Source organism: Stegodyphus dumicola, chromosome 7 (assembly GCF_044657685.1).
Source record: "Stegodyphus dumicola isolate Sdum_Otavi_A_Nest chromosome 7, ASM4465768v1".
Taxonomy (NCBI): Eukaryota; Metazoa; Arthropoda; class Arachnida; order Araneae; family Eresidae; genus Stegodyphus; species Stegodyphus dumicola.
In genome coordinates this window covers 18252085-18270879 of record NC_140774.1, presented here as the reverse complement: position 1 = coordinate 18270879, position 18795 = coordinate 18252085, and the positions used below count along the sequence as shown (strand labels likewise).

The 18795-nt window shown below is 35.7% G+C and overlaps 1 protein-coding gene across 16 annotated transcripts in view; it reads left to right on the top strand.

Moving 5' to 3' along the window:
* Window positions 1-18795, top strand: part of LOC118184279 (tyrosine-protein phosphatase Lar-like) — a 732937-nt gene that overhangs the window by 374066 nt on the left and 340076 nt on the right. For all 16 annotated transcript variants that reach the window (XM_085819916.1, XM_085819920.1, XM_085819919.1 and 13 more), the window contains one exon: window positions 12029-12077. The gene's annotated coding sequence lies outside the window, so the exon portion shown is untranslated. The remainder of the gene's footprint in view (window positions 1-12028; window positions 12078-18795) is intronic.

The following is an 18795-nucleotide window of genomic DNA, read 5'->3' as shown; positions in this document are numbered from 1 at the left end:
TGCTCTGAGTCTTTCTTATATATTATCCCCCCCCGAGTTCTTTTTGGGACATTTACGTACAATGAGTTTAACCTTTTTTGAAACATCTAAAGGCAAACCGTACGTAATCTATAACCATTATCGATATGTTTGCAATCCTATTTAAATATGCAATGATGGGTATATCTTTTAAGTTTTTCTCATAATTAAAATTTTCTTGCTTGCATGCACGATTTCTCTGTAACCAACCATTTGTCAGAATTTCAAAATAGGAGTAAATATGATGTCTTTCGTCTAAAAGTTTTAGAAATTATCTTTGGACTATGTTAAAAAATAACCATTTTTGGAGTTTTTTTTTTTTTTTTCGGAAAATGTAATGTTCTAATTTTTAACATAGGTCGTTTCAATTCTAAGAAAAGGGGGCGGGGGAATTAGCTAAAAATACTGATTTGTTTGTAAGGATCTTAAGTTTTACTAACGTTTATTTTATTTTAAAACTTTACTATCATCTTTTATTTTCCCCTTCCGACCAGAATAAACGCGTTAAATTTGTTTATGCAAATTGTACTCGCTAACGCTTAAGTAGTTAAGTTGTGGCTTTTTGCCAAGAGCATAGATAGGAAGAGAGTGAGCCTTCTTGTCACTATGCTTCACGCGAGCTTGCAATCAGTTGTTGTCTGCCTTTAAGGCTAGAGGTTTTAGTCTTCTTGAAAGCTAAAGGCGTATTGTAGTTTTCCGCAGTTTGCGTACTACATACGTAATAACTTAAAAGGCCAATCTTAGTGTTAGTCATTTGTGTAAAGTCTTCAAAGTTAACTCTATTTTTGGTTAGTACTAGTTCTTATATTTTTACGTTCAGACCACAAGTGGTTTGTCTTTGTATCCCGAAGTGCGGGAGTGCCTGTAATATCGTGGAAAATAAAGGGTAATTAAACCCTTCTCATCTTGTCACTACACTCCCTAGGACATAGTTTGTAGTCTAGTCAAACTCACTGTCTAGTCAGGACACGTCATGCTCCCCAAGCAGATTAGGAGAAATAGATTAGAAGTCCTCATACGTTTATATAATGCTAAAATTTGTTTAGATTGGGTTTTAACGAGTTTTAAGTTTCTGCCACTGCAAATATCTTCTGCGCAAACAGTTCTGGTTGGCGTGTTTAATCATATTTCATCAAACGATTTTTGGCATTTGAAAGAAAGAATCTTGCTTTACAACACTGTGTTGTGAAATTTCTTAAAAATTATCGTTATCATTAAGTACCAGATTAGAACCATCATTTGCTTTCAGTTTTGTTGCAAAAAGTCAGCTACAGAATGTCACCAAATCATGTGTACAGCTTTAGGTACTAATGTTTTATCATATCACTCTGTGAAGGTTCGGTACCGAAGGTTCAAAAGCAAGGACTATGACATTCAAGAAACAGAGCGCTGTGACCGGCCTGCTGATGTTAAGGCGTTAGACGTTAGTGCCATGTCCATTAGTCGCATGTACATTGGATAAACTTGACGTACAAGTTCGTCAAGCAGTTAAGGGCAGACGTATTCGGGCCTGTGCTAATCTGCTCGAATATCAACGAAAGAACAAAATTCTATACCGGATCGTCACTTGTGATGAAAAATGGATTTACTTCAACAGCGCAGGCCGAAAAGGGGGTTGGTCTGCGCCCGGTGCGCCCGTCGGCAGCGTCGCAAAGCGCAATTTGACAAAATGATCATGCTTTGTATCTGGTGGGATTACCATGGTATTCCGAAGGCTTTGTAAAACTGCCAAAACATTGGCAGAAAATCATAGATTTGGATGGTGATTACTACCCGCACTAAAGATACTGCTTTCATGTTTCCCCCCTCCCCCAACTTTTTAAAGAAATTCTTTTGGCGGAAACTTTCGTTACAACCAGATATAATGTTAGAATTTATATCTGTAGGAGCAGATATTAATGTTGGATGGGTTACGATTATAGACATTGCAGGGGCATAGCTAGAGGGGGGCAAGGGGGGGCATCTGTCCCCGGGCGCAGAATCCAAGGGGCGCCAAACTGATGTTACGACATTTTAGAATTAAATGTTTTCCATCCTTAGCAAGCAGTAGGGGGCGCGAAATCTTCAGTTGTCCCTGGGCGCTGAAAACCCTAGCTACGACTCTGAGACATTGTGAGCGAATTACGAAAAGCTTTGAAAGTATTAAAAGTTGGTTATTCTGGCAGTGAAGAATCAGTCTTTTAGCAGTCTGAGTTTTATAAGCGGCCGAAATGAGTTTAACAACGTGCAGTTTTTTCCATTGATTAGTGTTCGAGATTTGCAAGAACTAACCGTTCTCCTTTCTCCTAATAAACTTTAAAAAAAAAAAAAAAAAAAAAAAAAAAAAAAAAAACATTACATCTAATATTCCAAAGCGATATTTATTTTTCAAAATCCGTAGAACTACAACAAACTACAACAAAAATCAGATGGTTGCCACTCTTACAGTGACAAACTATGAAAGAAAGATAACAACTGAGGCCTAGTTCTAACAATTAGTATGTATTTATCTTGGTTCCGAAAATGTCAGCGTTATGAGTTCATTTAACCAGTGAAAACGATGTGTACTGTACTTTCTTATCTTAGAATCTATTCCATTTGCCACCATATCTAATGTAAAATTCAGTAACGACAATTTACTCAAACTTGCCCGATAGTCTTTGCAACCAAGCTGGAAAAGTCTCATTAACATGCAATAGGCATATATCCTACATCTACCTGTTGCGAATTGTGTGGCCTTGCGAGGACATCCACTTTATTAGCACACGAGAGAGAGGAAAAAAAAAAAAAAAAAAAAAAAAAAAAAGGTTTTCCTCTTTGCTTTGGGTTCGTTGCCTGGGGCTGTGCAGGGGCGGTGGCGTGGAGAGTGAGTTCCAGAAGAGCCAGAGCGGAGATAATTCGGTTTCTGTTTTGGTTCCGTGCTGTTAAGAGCTGGAGATGCTCTCGTAGGTGAATCCTTTAGAGGCCGGCGAGTGATTTAATAACAAGAACGTTCTGGTGGGTATTTTACTGAGGTTTTATTCGATTTTAAGTTTACGCTGTAACTAAAGTTGGTTGCCTTGGGAACTAACTGACAGTGAAATTTTCTGACGACATTTACAGCGAGATGTTGCGGAGGAAGATTTGGTGTCCAACTTTCTATCCTTAGTTTATTATACCAAGTATCTCGAAACTTACTTTTTGTCCATATCACTTTTATCTCTGAATGGCTTTTCAAATGGTTGCCACTAAATGGTAATGCCATATAGTATTATTTAGAAAAAAATAAATAAGAAGAAATTTAATTGCATGTGTATATGTATGTTCTCATTGTGGATAAACGAAGGCACCATAGAGCTCTAAATTTTATCTGGTCCTCCACTCGAACGTATGGCAATGAAAGCCCACATTTTGAATTTCGAAACTCTTTTTCATTTGTTTCATATTTTGTATAAATTCAACAACTTTTAGTTGAATACTTAAGTATAATAAGTAGAATACTTATTTTCTCCACGCGTCAGCATGGTGCCATTCAGTAAAGTGTAAGATATTTGATTTTCAAATTAAATCTTTCTTTTCCTGAGTAGCAAATCAAGTGATTGAAAAAGAATGAATGCTTGAATAAAAATACTTTTTCTACTCTTTTATTATGCTTGATTTAAATAAAAATAAATTGAAATAAGATAGCTGATTAGAAATATTAAATATTTTTTAAAAAGGACACCAACTGGACTAATTAAAATTATTGTTAGCCCAAAGGGCGTTAGTCCAGAAGGGCTATGAATTTCGTTTTGGCATTTCGCGTTGATTCACTATAAACGGAGAATTACTTTTTAAATTGTTGGCCACCAAATATTAGAGTCTCGTATGCTATTTAAAGAAGTTAAATAATAAAGAATCTGCATAAATGTATGTATGTTTCTCGCATTGTGATTAAACAACGGTACCTAGAGCCATCTAATTTTGAATAACGTGCGTCTCCACCCGAATGTGGGAATTTGCCCAGTCAAGCCCAAATTAAGAATTAGTTCTCTTATATATTTCATATTTTGAAAAGCATTTATGAGTTTTTGATTAAGAAACTCAACGATTTCAAAGCGAGCAATGGCAACAGTGTACGGGGGGGGGATTATCCTCAGTGCACGAGACTATGTATTGAAAATTACAGCTGGCCGCGAATGGCTAGTTTTCGAAGAAATAATATAGCGAATATTTTGTTGTTCAGTTTTATGTGGTGTAAATACGAAGAATGTAATATGTAAAAATAGAACACACAAAAAGTGAATAATGTTAAAAAAAATAACTGTAAGTCATGTGATTAAAAAAATTGAGCGTTGCAATGACAAACTCAGAAAAGGCTGAAAAAAATGTATTCCAACACTTACCCTTTATATTAGAAATTCTAAATATATGCTGCTAAAAATTTGGTGATTTTGCTGTTGAATTTTATATGACGTGAATGCGAAGAGAAGAGTTCTTAATAAGAAAGGTAAAACGACAAAACAATTTTGTTAGCTGGAGTCAATCCAAAAGGAGTCTGGTAACCTCTCAGCGGCAGCATAAATCCTTAACAGACCATCTAGTGCGATGTGAAGAACCGACTTCTTTCGGATTTGCTCCCTTATTTTTTCAAATTATTATTATTATTATTATTATTATTTTTTTTTGAAATTAAGTAATTTTAGTCGGATGGCTGTGCGAGCTGTTAGTTATTAAAAAAATGTATAAAGAAGTATTTAACTCATTTCATGGTGAAGATGCATGATTGGGAAATTTTGCTTTGAACTTGCGGCCAAAAGTAAAATATGCAGCACTGTAATGTGAACTTTAATTTTTATTTTATAGCTGTTTTAATTCTCAATTTAAAAAAAAAAAAAAAAAAAAAAAATGCCGCTTGTTATGTGACCGTGTCAAAAACTCTGCTAAGTAATTTTTGCGTCTTAAACATTATTCTCTGAATAAATCTGCTATAAATACTTCAGTTTTCCTTTTTATTTCTCTGTATTTTTAAAAAACCATTTTACTTTAAAATTCTTCCCTTTTATTCTATTGTCGCAGTCAGTCAAGTTCGCTGCTGTGACCCAGAGTCACAAAATCCGCCGCCTGCGTTTTCCGTCTCGATATCTACAATCCATATTCCGATTCGTGGAGCGTGACTGCCTGCCGAAAAGTCGAGTTCGCTGATCCCTGTGGTGGCAAACATCGATAACGGCTTTCGCAGTAGTTGAGTCGAATTCATTTAAAGACGATTCCCACTCCCACTCCTTTGGAGCATATGGGAATCGCTTCGCTCGAAAATGGATTGGGCTTTACGAATCGACAACATTGTTGAGTAATCTGGCATTGGATGGCTGTGTCAAATCTGAATATGAAATTAAATAATCTCTAGTGGAAAGCGAGATTGCAATCATTCTGGAGTTATATCTTGAGCGCGGTCGCAGTTAATTTTATAATTCAATTATATGTACCGCTTATTGGGAAATGGCTGCTCATTAGCTTATTAAAATATCTTCATTTCTACTTCCTTGAAACTTGAACATCGCCCGTTTTTATTGTTGTTTCTGCTACTCCTTAGGCCTCGAATGACCCATAAATAATTAAAAAAGTTCAATGTGCAGCCGAGTCAACGAAATCGCGATCTGGATGTTGTTTCGCATTTGCCTCACAGTGATGCGGCGGTTCTTGTATTAGGCTGGTATAAAATTCAACAATTAGAAGGGAAAAGTTGGGCATGACCTTCGCAGGTAATTCGCGAAGGTTTGTCTTTTTTAATAAGACCGAAACAACCACTACGCGAAAAAATCCGTTTTAAAATTTAAAGGAGATCTTTCTTTGAACGCATTGAGGAAGGTGAAAATACTGGAATGTTTTTATATCAGAGCCTGGTGCTAAAATCCTAGGAAAAGGGGAGGAGTATGTGGAAAAAACGGTACTAATTTTATCGTTTCCGATTCAATCAATTTAGTCTGAAATCTAAAGTCCGGTATACTTGCAAAATATTCATGTTGTCTTGGGAGCTAAATGTTAATATTGCAGAATGACATTCTTTTCCAATAATTCTAGTTGTTTGTTTTCAGTGGAAATGAAAATAATATAATATCGGACTTCTAATAAGTCAAAACTTTATAAAATCTCTGAAATACTGTTGTATTTACATCAAATACATAAAACTGAAATGTCTTCGCGGGCTGCATAAAATTACTTCGAAAGCCTTCAGTGTGAGAGTATGGAGTTAGGTCTTCTTGAGAGAGAACTTTCGATATTAGGTTGGAGATTCTTCCTAGTTCTCCCCTACTCCCAGATTGCTACCTTCGGCTGCAGAATGCCTTGCATAATGAAATGGACCTTTGTTTTAACTTCTCAAGCAACTGACGTTTATTATAAAGCATATTTTATGGCAACTGCCAAATAATTTTTTAAGTAACGGGCAAGTGCCGTTGTGTTCGAGCTATGCCTCTATTGGGTGTCCCATAAAAACGCAAAGAGCTGCGGGTTAGAGTGGAGGAGCACATAGCGTCCATTTCTCGAGCCATAAGTCCTAGCTACAAACATCCATAAATCTGTCCACGGATGATTTATGTGATGACTTAGTGTTTGTTTATGGCCGTTTGTCGCTGAGCGGGTCTCAAACTGGACAAATAGGACGTTATTACTGCCTCATGTTTTGTCTCTGCCTGACATCGATACTAACGGTGGCTCTGTCAGTGCTGCTGTTCGTGGGTGTTTTTGTCTTTCGCGACAGTTAAGATTGGGATCTGTTGAAATAAGGGGGTGATATTAGGTAAGGTGCATTATTCCAGAAATGGTTTCTTCTTTTTGTAGCGGTTGTGATGTCCTTTACACGTTAGCGCTTCGAAGATTTATGATGGTTGATATTTCCTGGCTGTTTACACATTAAACCTTTTTGGTCTTGGCTATCGTCAGCCATTTTATTTTTTTGGTATATGTTGGTAATATTTGAATATTTTGAATTTAAGGGAATGCTTTTCGAGCAAACTGAGCAACTTCTTTTATAGATCCTTTAAATTTCTATGGCGAAAGTAAATTTCTTAGTGACATTGCTGTGAGCATTTATGGTTCTTTCCCATGAAAGCTGCTGAAAGTTATGTTGCGTGCGTACGGGTTCGTGGTAGATTGAATGCACTTAGAACCGATGATAACTTTATTAAATTTATTTTTGCCGAAAGAAACACGTTACAGTTCTTAAAGTTTCCAGTAAAATAAATACTCCTACTGCTCTTCTCAGTATCAACGAGTACAGTCAGCAGTTACACTTCAGACTACTAAGAACGTTAAACACAACGCACTGCAAAGCGAATCTAAATAAGCCAAACTCCTACTCAACACTCTGAACTTAACAACTGAGAAACTGATGTTGTTTTCGGTCTTATATAGTTTTCCCCCGGCGTCGAAAAATCTCTAGTATCTTCCATTTCTCGAAATTACTGGAAGGCATATACGGTTTAAGTTTCTTGTGCGGTTACAGTTACACGTTAGTTATTCAATTACAGTACCAATAGTAGTTGTACAGGGACTGGGCCAAAATGTCGACAAATGGTGGCCAAGTTTGGAGACTTTGGGTGAATTTTTGTCAAATTTGGCGAAGGGTCGCCAAAACCATCGCCAACGATGCAATATCTCGCCAATTTAGCGAGATAGCCATTTATTCAGTGTTAGACTTGGCCATTGTAGTTTTATTTTTCCGACTGAGCTTTCTCTCTTTCAAACATCTCATGTTACATTATACAAAAAAATACTACTGTTTCACGTACAATTTCACTACAATTATCTACGTAAGTACAAAATTCGGAACAGTAATTTACGTTCAATCTCTATCTACATAAATCCGTATTAAACCCGTACTGCCCTAATATCATATTCACTGTACATTTGATAAATGTGTCCATTTGCATACTGGAGGTTAAAAAATTGAAAAACTAGGCAAATCGGGCTCAGGTGTTTGTTGTTGGAATGCATTTTGCCTTCACATTTGCTTTACTATTGAATGTTACAGCTTTGGTTGCAGAGGACATATAGATTTTTTTTCATTATTTTTCATTATTCGTTATCTCCGCAATTCGTCTGCAGCTATTGATGCTATTGGTTAATCAAGACAAATCCTTTGCGTATCAGAGAGGGTTCATCACATTCCATAATAGCCGTATTCCAAAACAGCCTCAAAAATTTTATTACCGATTAAAGTTCGGACCCGGAAGTAGCTTTTGATTGCCATTCCCATATTAGCTCCTGTTTTGTATGTAGATGTATTATCTCGCATTATAATATTCCCGTATCGGCCTCCATTTTATAAATGTATGTATCATCCGTATTATAATATCCCATATCAGCCACCGTTTTATAAATGTATGTATTATCCCGTATTTTAATATCCCATATCAGCCACCGTTTTATAAATGTATGTATTATTCCGTATTATAATACCTCATATCAGCCTCCGTTTTATAAATGTATGCATTATGTCATGGCAGGCTTCGTTTTATAAAGTATTATTTCCTGAATATGATTTGCAATTTCTATGTCGAATATCTTGGAGACTTTTTTTGCGTGACTCCTGTGCGTGCGAACAAAATAAAGGACTTTTACCCGAAAAAGGTTGTAAAATGGCTTCAAAAGGGATTTTATTGAAATTTATAGAATTCTATTGAAATGAAGTAACTTATTAGCATATTTAAAATGGAAGCATTAAAAGGGTGAAATTAGAAATGAAAAAGCAGCCAACAAACTAATTAATTATCGTCATTGACCGGAAATTAGTTGACTTCTCACAGAAAAGTTAGAAAACATTTTTAAATCATAAAAAAAAAAAGGCAGATTAATAAGCTTTTTTAGATATGTGTGTGTCTGCTAGATGTGAGTTGCTTTTTTCTTTAGTGTTAATTTTTTTTTCCAAATCATTGTAACTATTTAATTTTAATCAAATGAATGTTAATTATTGTGTGGAGATCATACCAATAAGGGCCAAAGAGATTTTTAGCCCTCGGCCTAGATAGCTAGCTGTATGTCTGCGACTGGTTCTAGTATCTTGTGGTCCTTGTGAAAACCACGATTTCATTTGCTTTCATTTCCAAATTGATGATATAGTAAGCTTATATCACATCCTCGGCTTCAATCTCCAGTGAAAACCCTTTCAAAACTGAAGACGCTACAGTTTTTCACTTAACTGAAACAACGTCATCTGAGAAATGCTCATCCTGGTATAAATCCCTGGTGCGCTGATTCCTATTAAGTATCGCATTCTCTCAAATCTTTTGAAGCCCGGCATTCACAGGACAGCTCTCGCTATCTTCCCCCCCCAATGCCTTGTATAGGCCGCCAGAAGGCGGGTCGGAAAATGACATGATCCCCGCCCCTGCAAACTAATAGTTAAATTACGTCTCTCCGACCGCGAATGAATCTTCGAGTCCACAGGTGCATCAGACATGTTCATACAGAAGCGGGTGGACGATGTGCGGATGGAGGAGAGGAGATGTGTGGAAGGAAGGGGTTGGGGGTTGGTGCACCCAAATTGGATATCACCATTTGTCACCTGGATGACTGCGTCTAATGGCGGAACAAATTACTTTATTTGAAAGTGCGTGTCGGCCGCAGCGAAGGCCGCGCTTTGATCGATGCTGCAGAACGCGACTCGTGCACGAGCGCGTGTAATAATTGCAGCAGCCCCGAGGAGGATGGACGGACGGGGAGCGTGCACATGTCATCGTCTTTTCGCTCGCGAGATGCGCGTGCACATGAAGGCCGTTTGATGTGTTGTTTCATATTTTCGCGAAGAGAAGATACCAGCAGGGATTTTCTCCCGCCCTGGGAAAGGAAAAGGATTTTTCCGTTGGGAAATAAATGGATAGTATAGAAAGGAGCACCTTAGAGATCTAGTCAGAAATATTTCCTTTATTATACTAAACAAGGGAATCTCAACTCCCTCCCCGGGGAGGAATTTCATAGTTTTAAGGAGAGATGCGGTCACCCTTTATGTACCTATTTAGTGTATGTATATAAAAAGCTATTTTTATTCTCAAGTTTTGGTATTTATCAACATTTCCTTGTGTTGTGAAGTTACTTATTTAGTTCACAAGGGACATTACAAATAATATAAATTGCAATAAATATATACGCATTATTTGGGTTTGGAAAAGGAGGGAGGATGATCGTCTGGCGATGGTGAAAGGGATGTTATGAGGCAAAAAAGATTGATAACTATTGCACTAGACACTTACCTTTGCCAACCACTTAAAATAATTATGATAAAAAAGAAAAAGTAGGCACAAAAAGATTTTAATGAATCCAGCTAATGTTATTTCACGGCCTCAGCCAATAATAATAACTGAAAATAATAATGAATTTGCGTTTATTTCTTCTAAATCGCTTAGTTTTTTAATTAATTGCGGAACGAATTTGAAAGTTAAAACAATTTTAATTTGAGCAGTGGCAGAGCCACTTTTCGTCCAGATCGCTGTTTTGATGATTAAATGCGAAGATAAATAACACGCTTCTTTTATATCGCTGAGATATCTGATGCAATTTGAAACATAAATATCTTACGCTTTGCTGAGCGACAAAGCTTTTAAATCGTTGTAGAATCATTAGGTATTTTTGAAGCAGGAGACATGAAAATTGAGTAATGCCTACGAATATGGGCATGCGGAAGACAAAATTTGAAATTTTGAGTTTGTTTTATTATCTATTTCATATTTTGTAAAACTTTAACAAAGTTTTGATTAACAAACTCAACTATTTCAAAGCGATCAGTGGCAACACTGTGCGGAATGAAATGTTTTTGTCATCTGCGGACGAGACTATCTATCAGAAATTCTAAAGATATGCTGTTTTAAAATATTTTGTGATTTTGCTGTTGAATTATACTTTGTGCAGGATAAGTGCGAAGAACATGGTATTTAATTAATAAATTTAACATGCAAAACATTAATAACAAAAAGACAGAAAAGGGGGTTTTACAAGCCATTTAACTAAGAAAACGGAATAGTGATATGATGAACTGAGAAAAGATAAAAAAATATAAAAACCTATGACTATAAACCACTTGACTGTAAAGCAGTAGGAATTCGTAACATATGCTGTGCAGGTTTTAAATTTTTTGCAATTTTGTTGTTGAATTGTACATCCCATAAGCGCGAAGAAAACGATGCTTAATAATGAAGTTAAAAAAAAGTTAGTAGGATTGACCGCGACAGCAGACTGATTGATAGACTACGGATCAGCAAGAGCATAGGAAACCTTAATAAACTCTTCTGGGCGACCGTTAAATCTGAAACCTTTCAGATCCCCCCTCCCAATTTTATTTTAAAATCATATGATTGTTATTGGAGCACCCAGTATAAAATGATTAGAAAGCTGTTGAATTAAGAAATGTCAATGCTATGTGATTTGCTGTACAATTTAAGTTTAATCTCCGTTAACTGATAATTATTATAATTATTATTAAGATAATTATTATTAAATTAATTAATAATTATTATTAAATATATGTATTAATTAATGGATAATTATTATTAAATATACGTATATATATATATTTGGGAATGTTTTAAATTGCAGAAAACGAAAAAATGGGCATAGGTAGAACCACTTAAATTTAGGAATCATGAATGCAAGCTTTTAATACTGAATACAAAAGAATTTTTTTCTTTAAATTGATGCTATAGCGAGATTAAAAATGGAAGCACATTTCGAATTTTTTTTTTCTTCCTTCTCCATTTTCATTCGTGTCATTAAACTAATTGTAATGAAGAAGCAGTTTAATTTATGGATTGGAATACTTAATGTATGCCATTCTTTAGATACGAGACCGATGGGAATATTCATTCCTGGAAATGGGAAGCTAAATTAAGTTAATTAAAACCGGGAAAAAAAGAGGGATACGTGTATATATTTCCACGTGTAATAATTTAATGCTGTAAATTGAATTTTTTTGGCAACAGTTTATTCCATTCTTTTTTTTTTTTTTTTTTTTTTTGCTGCTTGTATTTTGTTTCTGGTATGCGTAATTGTTTTTAATACGTTCTCTTTCTTTTTTTAGGACTTCTGTTGAAAAGTGGTTGTTAAATACAAAATAATAGCAGTTAAAGGTGAGTGCTTCTTTTCTTTCCTCGTGGTAGTGTAGGAATAATCTTTGTGTGGTTTTTAATGAATACAAATGCTGCATCTATGTGTCTAACATATTATAATTGTGAAACTAATGAAAGAGAATCTAGTAATAACTATGTTTCCTCATTTTTCACCTCCCGCTAACCTATATGCTGTGTTTCCTCGCGTAATTTTACCCCTAGCACTTTAGCTCTAAGTTCGTTCTGAAAGTTTTAAAAATATTCGCATAATTTCCCCCCTTCATTGTTGTACACTGCGGGAAGGGGGGAAAAAAGAAAGAAAGTTCTATATCTCCCATTCTGTTAGTCCGATTGACGAAATTCAAATTGCGTTTTTCATGTTTAGGAAGTTCGACTTAGGATATGTATTAGATTTATATATAGCAGTGCTCAAATATAAGTATTCTGACCCAAAATCGGACTTTTCTGAAATGACATGCCAGTTTTTATCCATACTTCGATTCTACGACCGGAATTATGCCAAACTGCCAAGTTGTGTAAAACTCGCACGAGTAGTTTTTAAAAAATTAGCTCTCAAAATTTTAGCTCCTCCATGGTAATTGAATTTGTTATATATTTGTTAATCTCTCTCTCTCTCTCTCTCTCTCTCTTTTTTTTTTTTTTAATTAAACTTGTTTAATTCTTCCTTTCACATTTCGAAATTTAGGTTCAAATATATCGCATATCGAAATATGTGAAAAAAACTGGCATGTCATTTCAGAAAAAGTCCGATTTGTGTCAAAATGCCTATATTATAAAAATGCTATATAGAAATCTAATACATATCCTACGTCGCGCTTTCGAGACATGAAGAACGCAATTTGAATTTTGTCAACCATTCCAGTAGAACGGGAGATATAGGACTGTTCCTTCTTTTTTTTTTTTTTTTTTTTTTTTTTTCCTTAAATTTTTCGCAGTGTACATAATTATTGTATTAAATGTGCTACTTCAAAACTGTGCTTCTCAATAGGTCTCAAAACTGAAAGCTGATAATCGTAATTTATATTTTAAATGCATCTCTAAAATTTCGCAATTAATTTGGCACTCCTTGTCCTGGCTGTATTGTTAATTAAGATTATGATATTATTGTAAAATAACATAAACTTAATTTTAAAAAAATGAGAAAGGCTTGTAGAGACATTAGGTATTTTTTTTAGAAGCAGGCAAGATGAAAAATATGCAACCCCTTCACCGGGAATCGAACCGCGGTCTTCTCTCAGTTACGCGCTGAGCGTGCAGATCACTACACCGCGAATGCTCGCTTAGAAGGCGGGAGAAATACCTTATAGGCTTAAGATTTTAAAACTCGCTCTAAACAGTATTTTACGTTCTCGCTGGGCTCGCAGTCCATCAGTTTGCTGTTGGTCTTACTCCCGCTAGCGTTATTACAAAGCATTATTTTCTTCGCTCTTACGCCAGTATACGATTCAACAGCAAAATTACAAAAATTTTAAAAGAAGCATACATTTAGAATTCCCGATTCCGTCTTAAGTGCTGGCGTACGTTTTTCTTTTTTCATTTTTTTCTCAGCTCATCATATCAATCTTCAGTTTGCGTAGTAAGATTACTTACAAAGTTTGCTTAGTAAGATTTCTTTAATTTCTTTAAAGATAATACAGGGCGATAATACACTGCCCTCCAAAAGTAAGGAACAGCATGTTTTTCAAAGCTCATCATTACTAAGATGTTAGTGACATTTAAATTTAGAATTCATATGCATATGTCAGTAACGAAATTTAAGTAAAATGCATAAACACAATAGCTATAACTTTTATTTTATAGAAATGAATATTTATATAGGAGTTGGAGGAAAACTGCAAAAATTGTAATTTTTGTTCACGAGTGTTGATCTTCAGTTGTTATTACAGTTTCAGGGACAATATTCAGGGGAGTCTATCGGTGTCCAGGAGGAGTTGTTTGCCCGATTCGCTGAGGTGACGGGTGATCGGATGGATGGAAATGGGGATGTCGCAAGCTGATGCTGCTCTCTATGCCTCTCGGAGTGTGGTCCACTGACTATGGAATCAGTTTGAATCTGAGGAATTCTGTGTTTAAGAGTTCCGGGCAGACCTAGAGTTACAACACCTGCGGCGGACCGTTATTTACTCTTCTTTCGCCCCGAAAGAAGAGTAACAATACTGTGCCTCAGCTCATGGCAGATTATTTAGTGGCAACAGGAACAAGAATCTCAGCTACAACAGTGCGCAGACGCCTGCACAATACAGGTCTGTTTGGAAATGAGCACTTGGTTGTTTTTCCTTGACCCGAGGACATAGAGGTGCCCATTTATGTTGGGCAAGACAACACATCTTTTTGACTAGTCAACAATGGGTGTCTATTCTCTTCACAGTCGAGTCCAGGTTCACTTATTGGAGAGGGATTCAGGTCGTCAGCTGATCTGAAGGGAACAACGCACCAGACACAACCAATCCCATATTGTGGAAAGATACAGTTACAGAGGTGGTGGAATAATGGTTTGGGCTGGGATCTCTCTCGGTGTTCACACTGATCTACACATGTTCCATGGAGGAACTTTGACTGGTGTGAGATATCGAGACAAGATCCTTGACCAATAGGTCCGCCCGTATGCTGCTGCTATCGGCCCTGGATTTCTTCTGATGGACGACAATGCTGGATCGCAGCGAGTTCCAGTTGCGGAAGAATATCTTGAGTGTGACGATATGGAACGGATGGAGTGGCTAACTCAATCCCCAGACCTGAATCCGTTAGAGCACCTTTGGGACTACCTTGGGAGACAGATTGCTGCTTTAAGTCGTCTATTAAAGTTGTTGGATGAGTTTGAACAAGGATTACTTCGTGTCTGGTCGTTGCTTCCTAATTCACTGACCGACAACTTAATTGACAGCATGGATCGTCGCTGCCGCCGATGTATTGCAGCTAGGGGTGGATATTTTCCGTATGAAAACCCATTTTTGTAATGTTACAATCGCATTTTTCCTTAAAAAATTGTGATATACTGTTTCTCCAAGATTGGATTTCTCTGCCAAGTGTGCAATTTTGTGTTGTAGTACATGTTTGTGTTAAACTTTAGAAACATTCTATGTCGCATTCTTTAAAAAACTGTTAAGTGAACATGCCCTGTAAATTTCTTGTTTCTATGTTGCTTCATTCTCAAACTAGACACACACACACACACACACACACACACACACACACACACACACAAAAAAAAAAAAGTGCTGTTCCGTAACTTTTGGAGGGCAGTGTATTTGGTGGCAATAATTTGAAGAGTGATTGGCTGTTCTTTGTGGACTATGCAAAACCCCGTTTCGAGACTAATAGCCCTTTCAGACTGACGCGATTTTGGGGAATAATAAAAAATATATAACACTATTCCTTCTATAAAAATACTGAATATTGTTAATTAATTAAATGCATTTTATTATTTAAATCAATGCGAATCAAGAATTAAGAACGGTCTATTACTTTCAAATATTTCAGTTTTTTAATCTACGGCCGAGAGTTTGTATTTGAAAGATTTAACTTTTGTTGTAACGAGATCTTACATTTTGTTGAATTAAAAGTGAAACGGCGCAATTATAGTGATTCGACGCAAAATCCCATTTCGAGACCAATAGTCCTTTGGGTCTAAATTTGTGTAAATGTCTAACAGAAATAAATTGTAACTGTTACAATTTGAGTTGGAAAATGTTTTGTCGCATTTAGCTAAACACCATTAAGATTGTGATACCAGACCTACTAGTAGGTCGCAAAGGTCGTTACAAAAGGATATTACATATTGAAATTTGCATAATTACATCTTGTAAACTGTGCGTGTCTGGAATATGAAAGACGAACTCAATTTTCTTCATTAATCGTCCATTTCACCGCCAAGAAATGGAACTTTTTTTTTTTTTTTTTTTTTCATATTGATCTTGTTTTAAAAACCTTAGAAAAATTTTTACAGTTGTGTGTCTACATTATTGACAACTGAATTAGTGCTTCTGTTGATTTATATTTTGGAAAGTAATTCATGCTGTGAAACGTTTTAAGATTATGAATGGAAGTACATTCTATGATATGGAGATCAGTATTTAGTTTTTGCAGTTTTCTATTGTTGTGTGTGTTAGTCTTAAAATGACAATTCTTATTAAGTCTACATATACGGTGGAACGTCCGGATATCCGGACCACAGCTCATTCGATTAATTGGATAGTTTATAGACCAAACGGACTGTTAGTCTCGAAACGCGATTTTGCATGGTCCCCAGTAAATGTTTTTCACTTATTCTAGTCTGTTGCCATTCGGTAAAATATAAGATATTTATTCTTTAATCTATCTGTTAATAATTAACATATACGGTATTTCTCCCGCCTTCCTAGCGTGCCTTCGTAGTGTATGCTGGGCCGGTATTCCAGAGGTCCGTGGTTTGATTCCAGGCGAAGTCGATTGCTCATTTTTCAATCTTTCTTGCTTAAAAAATACCTAATGTCTCTACAGTGGCGGATGATGATTTCTCCCCATCCAGGATTTGGCGATTGGGTCCCCTAAAATCCCCAGTCGCCCTTTAAAAGGGGGAGTACATAAGTTATTTCTCCCGCCTTCCTAGCATGCTTTCGTGGTGTAGTGATTTTGCACGTTGGGCCGGTATTCCAGAGGTCCTGCCAAGTTTTTTAGATATTACGAAGTCAGCATATTAGCATACAACGCAACCGGAGTTCTTCCTCTTCAATATGGATCGACGATCTAGCCCATTTAGGTATTGCGCATCAACAGTGTTCCTACATCAGTACTTCTAAACTATCAGCACTACACGCACTATACCTAATGTCTTTTAATATACGTTTATATGTAATAAACGCAAACTTACTATGCACTTACTTGCTTTGATTCCAATTTAATATTAACTTTAGATGCTTTAAGTTTATCCTACTTTAATCCTGAAGGTATAGTGCAGGACGGGTTTAAGTTTTTTTATTTTTTTAACCAATTTTACAAAAAAAAAAAAAAAAAAAAAAAAAAAAAAAAAACCAGTTTTACAAAAGACCAAAAATTGAAATTCGTAAGTAATTAATATAAAAAAATCCTATAAATGTATAAAAGAATTTATTAAATGTTACAACTAAAATACTTCAAACAAGTAAAACCCAAAATAAAAAAAATTAATGAAGAAAAAAGGAATACGAAAGAAGAGGAATTCAATTAACTTCAATGCTACATCATCAGGGGTAGGAAACATTGAAATCAATTAAATCTCTCTTCCATAAAAAATTCATGCTTTTCTGTATCCAGAATTAGCTGACAAACCATTCCAGTATATTTTAATTATAATAGTTCATCCGAAAGTTTTGTCCCCCAAACAAGGAAAAAACAAAGTAAATTCACATAAAAATTTTACCTTGAAACTCTACCCAAAGAATTGAACTCGAACCAAAGAACCAGAACCCTCGCTAGCTTGGCCCTACCATTCACCAGAGTGTTAAACGGACTTGCCCTGTGACTATTTTTCCGGCGAAGCTTTACATTTTTGAGGCTTTCCATGATACATTATACAAGAGATAAACCCAAAGCTGGAGATACCTATAATTTCACTAAGCCTGTTTACATATTGTTGCGTGCGTACGTGTTCGTAATAGATTGAATGCTCAAGTCTGATGAAAAGTTAAAAAAATTTATTCTTATCACAAGAAATAAAACAAAGTGCTAAAATTTTTCCTCGAAAGATATTCGTACAATATCACGCAGTAGTTATATTTTAAACTAGTGAAACGTTAAATAGAACACAATTCAAAGCGCAGAGAAAGCTAATCCGATCTCAAAATTACAGCAGCTCAGTAAACAGTAACTTAGTAAACAACTGAACTGAGATGCTTTTCTCCGGTTTTTTAAAGCTTTCTAATCAGTCACGAGAAGCTTCTGGTATTTTCTCGAGAAGTCTGGAAAGCAAAAGTAGAATTACGGTTACAGCTAACTAACATTTATTCAATTTAAAGATACATTACGAGATATCTATTTATTAAATGTTAAATGCACGTGCTCATGTATTTTACTTTTCCGGCGTAGCCTCGTGCTGCATAATAAGCGCTCTTAAAATAAGTCTCGTGCTGCATTGCACGAGGATATAAAACAATTTAAATTATAATTTAGTAAAAATAACTAACTGAATACAAAAGCCGTAACAATATCTACAAAATTCGTAACAGTATTAAAATTCAGTAGAGAAATTGGCTATATTTTTCGGGACATTATTTTGTAAGCTATCAGACTTATTTCTTATCTTTTAATCTAGCTTTAAAAGAAATATAGAATGGCTTTACTTTCTGGGCTGTGAGCAGCAGAACAGTATTATTCATCAGAGTTACTGAATTTTCTGAATGTTTCCATTTCCGCCAAAGATTCAATTTTTAGTATGAATCAGTGACCTGCTTCTCGGAACAGTACGCTCGGCTTGAAGGGGGGAGGCGACTGACATGATGTTGATTGATTAACTGACATAATGATCGGCTGATCAATCATGATAGAAAGGAAAGAAGAAGCTAAAGACTGGTCTTAGTCTGATGCAACGTTTTCCCAACTGTTGGTCCCATGTATCCGAGAATTCTCCGAGTAGAGGTTTAGGGGGTGATGGATGTATTATGATTATAATTACGATTTTAGCTTGAGATTAATTAAATCTTGTTTTAGCTGTAGCTGGTGAACAGAAACTTATTGAGTTGTTTTATAAATTTTAAGAATTTAT